Source organism: Balaenoptera borealis (genome assembly GCF_965194805.1).
Source record: "Balaenoptera borealis genome assembly, chromosome: X".
Taxonomy (NCBI): Eukaryota; Metazoa; Chordata; class Mammalia; order Artiodactyla; family Balaenopteridae; genus Balaenoptera; species Balaenoptera borealis.
In genome coordinates this window covers 87568565-87575388 of record NC_138881.1, presented here as the reverse complement: position 1 = coordinate 87575388, position 6824 = coordinate 87568565, and positions in this window count along the sequence as shown.

Below are 6824 nucleotides of genomic sequence, written 5' to 3'. Positions count from 1 at the left end.
CGGGGCCAGCGTGCAGGGATACTGACTGCCTCCAGGCAGAAAGTGCAGCCTCTGATTATGCTGAAGAAAAAGCTTTATGTAGGAAGAACAAAAAGATTTTTCTTTTGAGACCTATGGATAGAGACCTATATAAGAAAAAAATGGATCTCTGCCACTTACAATCTTTGTAAACTGCACTTGCACTTATTATCACCATCTTTCCATGTAAATACATTTAAAAATACATTTCTGTGGTAGCATTTCGAATTACTTTACAATAAAATTAAAATTTTTTTACATCGATATAGTGGTTCATCATTATGGATGCCCCCCAATTTTTTCATTGTTACCATAGTGATGAAAATTTATTTCATATTTCTAATACAAAGATACATGTCTTCTCGCTATGTCCTCACATGGTGGAAGGAGCAAGGGAGCTCCCTAGGGTCCCTTTTGTAAGTCCACTAATCCCACTCATGAGGGCTATACCTTCATGAGCTAATCACCTCTCAAAGGGCCTGCCTCTTAATACCATCACATTCAGGGTTAGGATTTCAACATATGAATTTTGAGGGGGCACAGACATTCAGTCCATAGCTGAAGGATTAATATATTATCTATGTTTTGCCATCACAATTGTCCAAATTGCTCAGCTTCAAAGAAGTTGCGGAGAAGCAGGGAAGCCACAAGGTGAGCTTGGAATATCTTATTGTGTTCTAAATATATGTATGATTTGAATTAAAACAAAGTTTGTTCTTTGGCTAAGGGTAGATTCCGATATTTGTGATAGAATGATTGAATGAACAGTGGTGTAACTGCACAAGCTAATAATCTTACATAAAAGAAATCTAGAAGTAGGCAATTGGTTCCATTGTTTCCGTGAAGTGGCTAGTGATCCAGGCTCCCTGCATTCACTATTGGGAGGCAATTCTTCATGGCATTTCTACATGTCTTATGACAACTTTTGTCTAAAAATATCTTCTCAAGGTTGTTTTCAGAGCAAACAGCCTTGGAAGATGAGATAGTATCTACCTCTGGGTCAGAGAACAGATTTGATTCCTGAACAGGATAGTAAAGATAATGCCTCTATGCTGGGCAAAGTTTGCCAGCAGTCTCCTTATAAAATCGGGGTGTTCCTAAGCTCAATATTCCTTAGCTGTGATGCAGATCCACTGGATATACAGTATCAACCTGGCTGCTTCACATCATCCCCATAGGACTTAGAGGGCAAGGGAAAACAATGCTAACATGAAGCTCATGCTACCTGCTGTGCCAGAAGTAAATAATGGTCTAAATCCATTTAGACAGTTGTCTCCTTGTCTTCTTACCTAATCTATGAAAGTGTACCCAGCCAACGTAGCAGCTGCAGTAGCTTCTGCTATATAGGAATCGATTGATCACTTGAAACTCACTACACTGTCACACGTGGTATGTGGCCCTTATCCTCATGATTGAAGTGATCTCATCCAACCCATAAGGATGGAGGAAAGGGAGAAAAAGAGGCAGTGGCACATGCCACCAAGGCAGTGTCTTGGAGCTGCCACACCATGTTTTTACTTACAGCCAATAACCCCAAATTATCTGTATAAATATGCAAGCAAAACATACCAAAGTCTTAAAAGTAGTTGTCGCTGGAAAATGAGAATATGGGAGTGGGGTGTGTTTTCTCACTATCTACATTTTACATTCTCTGTGTAAGTTGAAATGTTTACAGCACACATGTATAGTATTACCTTCATACCCTGCAAAAGGATTGGAGTTATACCCTTTAAAAATATTAAGGGAACTTAAGGGAAGGTAAATGACATCATTGTAAGGATGACTTTCCAAAGCTCTTTTCATCTATACATGAGTCCCTAAATCTCTACCAGTCTGCAATGGGTGGCAACATGATTAGAAATGGTAATTCCATATTCATCTCAAATTTTTTCTCTCCTGGATTAGAACTAACTAAGGGAAAAACTAAAGGAGGAAAAAGTGAGAAGCCAGCAGTAACCTCAGCCCTGGCCTTGGTGGTTGAGATTGGGTGGAGTGGGAGGGGAGGTAGCAGAGTCCTTCCATTGGAGGAGAAGTTGCAGGAACTGATAGGGACCCAGGGACTGGAATCGAGGCTTCAATGCCATTCTGTTTCCTCCTCTCCACCTCTTCCTCCAATAAGAACTTTCTCATTTCTGATCTCACGTTAATCTCTTGCTCCAAGAAACAAGGATCACTTCCACTGGTAATCCTAGATGCACAATCTTAAATCTCTATGATGAAGAAACACAAATACAAACAAGCAAGCAAACAAACAAAAAGAAGGTTTCTTTTCAATCCCCGGGGTGAAAAATCCCATGAGGGACCTTACTGCTTCATTTGTAACACATACCTATTCTTCTGAGGACTCACTGTGGCTGGCAGTAGGGAAGGGTCATTTTATTGGCTGAGCCTCTGGACAGTGCAGTGTGCCCTACTCTTATTGGCTCGCTGTGATTTTATTTTCTTCCATACCACAGATTAGGAAACACTTGTTAGTCAGGAATAGAATATTGGAAAAAAAAAAAAAAGAAATACAATAAGGGAGAAAATAAAACGACAGAATAAAATGTACTAAATTAGAAGATTAATCTCAAAGTTCATTGCTCATATTAAAATTCATGCTGTTTCAATATTTTGTTTAGCTATTTTGTGCAATATGTATTTCTCTGTGCTGCCTGGGTCTGTTTTAAAATGTTTTTCTTAATGTGAGTAGTGGTAAATAAAAGCTCGAAAACCTCTGAAACTGAAGTCTACACAATTTAGGTGCTGTTGGTGGAATCTTTTCAAAGTGCTCTTGCTGGAGGCCATCCTCAGTTACTTTACTAATAGCCTCTTGCCCTCTCATTATTCGATGCGAGTAGGAGGACTATCCTTTCAGAGTTGAGCTGGAATGTTTTATTTACATGAATCCTTATGTTGCTTTTAATCCAATCAGGCTTTGGGTTAATCCAATGCCTCTTTTGAATGTTGTCTCAGTATTCCAGAGCCCATGCTCTTTTCTTCCAAGGCAGTCTCATGTCTGGTTTATCGTGCCATGGGGCTTCATAAAACACAAGACTAGCCCAAATCCAAGAAGAACAAGAAAGATAAGAGGAAAAGATGCAGTGGAAAGAGCTGTAGTAACTACTTCTATGAGTTTTGAAAGCAGGTTCCCCAACACAGAAAACTTTTCCAAGGCCATGTGCCTGGAGAACTGCTTTGAGCATGTTGGGTCTGACCCTTTATAACAAGCACTGGACAACACCCTCTAGGAAGGGCTGGACGTCTGTGAAGCTGCTGCTGCTAGGGAAGTGGCTCAGATCACCATTTCTGAGAACACCAGTGCCTACATCAAGCTCCTAGTAAAGCTTGGAGGTAGGATGAGGACCTGTTTGCGGAAACTGAAGGCCCTTTTCAGAGCCATGAAAAGTGAGATGTGGTCAATTAATATGATTTTTGTTCATTTTGAAATCCCCTTGCTTGTTCTTCTTGGGATTGCCTTGCTTGTAAATAATTCACTCATTCCATACCCTGTCATTTTTAACAGAAAACATTTTATTCCTCGTATAGTGCATAATTTTCTGTATCAATAAGTTTTAAATCTGCTTAGAGTTTTTTCTTGTTTTTGTTGTTGAAGTTTATGTATGCTTATGTTGTATGTATGTTTTACCACACAGACCTTTTCTAAACTTAACCAACTAAGATTTGCCTCAGTAGTAGAGTTGAGAATAATTTTCTATGTAGGTGGGGATTTTTTTTTCCTTTATAGTAACAAAGATAATTTTTATTAAGTTCTAAAACCCACTTACTGATCAATTACTGAAATTTCCTCTCCTTGTACCAAGAATTTTCTTTATTCTTAATTTACTCTTACTTTACCTCATGGACACACACACACACACACATTAAGCTCCATGGGAAATTTTACACGAATTTATTTAAATTCATTAACTAACATGGGTGAAATTTGATTTTCTTTTCAATCCTGAGTCTTTCTCTCTCAAGAAGCATGTTTGGGACTTGCCTGGTGGTCCAGTGGTTAGGACTCCACGCTTCCATTGCAGCGGGCCCAGGTTCAATCTCTAGTGGGGAAGTAAAATCCCGCATGCTTCGCGGTGCGGCCAAAAAAAAAAAAAAAAAGCAGGTTCATTTGTTCAAACCTTTTATATCCCTTTTTAGACTTCAATGTTTTCATGAATACACATTTTGCTCGACAGTTTTCATCTGAATTGTATGCAGAGTTGAAGCTGTTGAACTCTGTGAAGTGATATTTTGTTGGCCTGCATCTGTTATTTCTGCTTCCCTCTCCGCACCCCCACCAGGGTTTTCTAGGCATGTGGTCGATTCAGCTTGAAAATGCCATTTGTGTCATCATTCTGTAGTTCCTTTTCTTGCCTAGATGCATTGGCTGGTATTCTAGAGTAATCACAATTAATACTGGGTACAGGGGGCTTCCTTGCTTGCTCCTAATGTCAGGGACCCGGTGTGTGACCGACCATTGATATTGGAGCTGCTTTTTCCCTTTAGAACCGATTCATTGAGTTAGAGAATTATTTAAAAACTTCCAGTTTTCTAAGGGTATTTAATTACCATAAAATATTGAATATTAGCAAATATATTTTTCACATCTACTGAGATGAACATATGATTTTTTTCTCTTTGACTTATTAAATGTTGAATTTTCTTTACATTCTTGGGAAGAATCATACTAAAGCCACTGTGAAGTACCTCAACCACAAGGGAGCAGCGTATCAATTGAATCCAAAAAAACATTAAAAACCAAAATAAGTTTCCAGAATAAGTGCTACAGTCAACTTAAGTAATATATTTTTTCTCTTTTTGTGATTTACTGCCTGTAAATTGCCTAACAAACCAAAAACCAATTTGGTATCACAAAGAATGCTTGTCATTTCTATTTCCTGGGCTTGTAACTTGACATTTTTGTAAGCATAAGCTTATTCTCTGATGAACCAGGTTTAATTTCAGTTATATGTGTATATATATATATATATGTATATATATCTTCTAGAAGCTTACAGAGATGGACTTTATCCTTGTTTAGGAACTGGAGTCAAGCAGGCACTTTTCCTCCAAGTTTCACTTCATCAAATTCTGAAGGAGCATTATCTGTGCCACTGCAGTATTTTTATGACATCTCGTGGGGATTGCCATATAGATAGGAGTTGAGAATGACCACAAGGAAGAGTGATCTTCACAGACAATCCTGTGAGTATCCCTGACTTGCCCATGTGGGTGTTTCATTAACAACACTTTTTAACATGAATGCAGCATTTTTAGAACTGAGTCTGAATTTTGAAGAAGAGGTCCAGGCTGTCTCACTTACTACTGGGATATAAGAAGGCCTGAGACTGCAAAAAGCTGAGGACCTTGGGAAGTTGAGCAAGGAAGCATTATGCAGGTTTTGCTCCCTTTCTAGGCAGCTGTAGGCTATGAAAAGAAGTTCTTCTCATAGTCCAGACAACTCCTCTCAGGACAAAACTAAGGGATCTGAGTCCTAAAATTCAGTAGCAATGAGGGGTCGTTTTGGTGTCACAGATGCATGATTTGTTGAGGGCAGAGTAATGTATGTGCAGTCTTGAGTTTCTGACCCCTCTCTCTAACACATTCTTATGCTCTATAAGAAATGGACAGCAAAGTCCGAGAGCCATATTTCTGGCTAGATCTCATTATCTTCATTGATTTGCCCTTGCAACAATCCCTCTTCCTTAGCATTCAAACTTCAACACCACACACATGGCTGCCATTGGTGCGGCCCTAAACATGGCCAAATATCTCACCCTGTACCCAAATCCAACACACTGGCAGGGTTGCAGCCACTGCTCTCTTATCTGGGCTCTGACACACCACACCAGGCTGAAGTCACTGCCCGCTTCATGCAAACACCCTTGTCACCCCACTTAGACCTCAACATTCAGCTCCTGGTCACCTCTACCCACTCCCACATGGCCAACTACTCTGCTCAGTCTCCCTAATTCTTTTTTTTTTAATTAAAATAAGTTTTTATTTTGAAATAATATATTCACAAGAAGCTGCAAAAATAATGCAGAGAAGTACTGTGTACCCTGCTCCCAGTTTCTCCCAATGGTAACATCTAATTAAATATAGTACAATATCAAAACTGGGAAACACATCAGTACAATCAACAGAATTTATTCAGATCATCACCACTTTTACGTGCAATCATTTGTATTTGTGTGTATAATTCTGTGCAGTTTTACCACATGTGTAGTTTCATGTAACCACTACCGCAGTCATGATACAGAACTGTTCTATCACGCCAAAGATTTCCCATGCTATCCCTTATAGACACACTCATTGCCCTCTCTTCACACTCCATCTTTTTTCTCATTTAATAAAATATTTTATTTTATATTTTTATAGCATAGTGATTCACTATTTTTGCAGATAATATTCCATTATAGGTTATTACAAGATAATGGCTATAATTCTCTGTGCTATACAGTACATCCTTGTTGCTTATCTATTTTTATATATAGTAGCTTGTATCTGTAATTCCATACCCCTAATTTGTCCCTCCCACCTTCCCTCTCCCCTTTGGTAATCACAGGTTTGTTTTCCACATCTTTTTCTGTTTTGCATAAATATTCATTTGTATTACTTTTTATCTTTTATTTATTTATTTATTTTATTTGTGGCTGCGTTGGGTCTTAGTTGTGGCATGCGGGATCTTTGTTGAGGCATGCAGGATCTTTCGTTGTGGCATGTGGGCATCTCTCTAGTTGTGGCGTGTGGGTTTTCTCTTCTCTAGCTGTGGCATGTGGGCTTCAGGGTGCGTGGGCTCTGTAGTTGTGGCGCGTGGGCTCCAG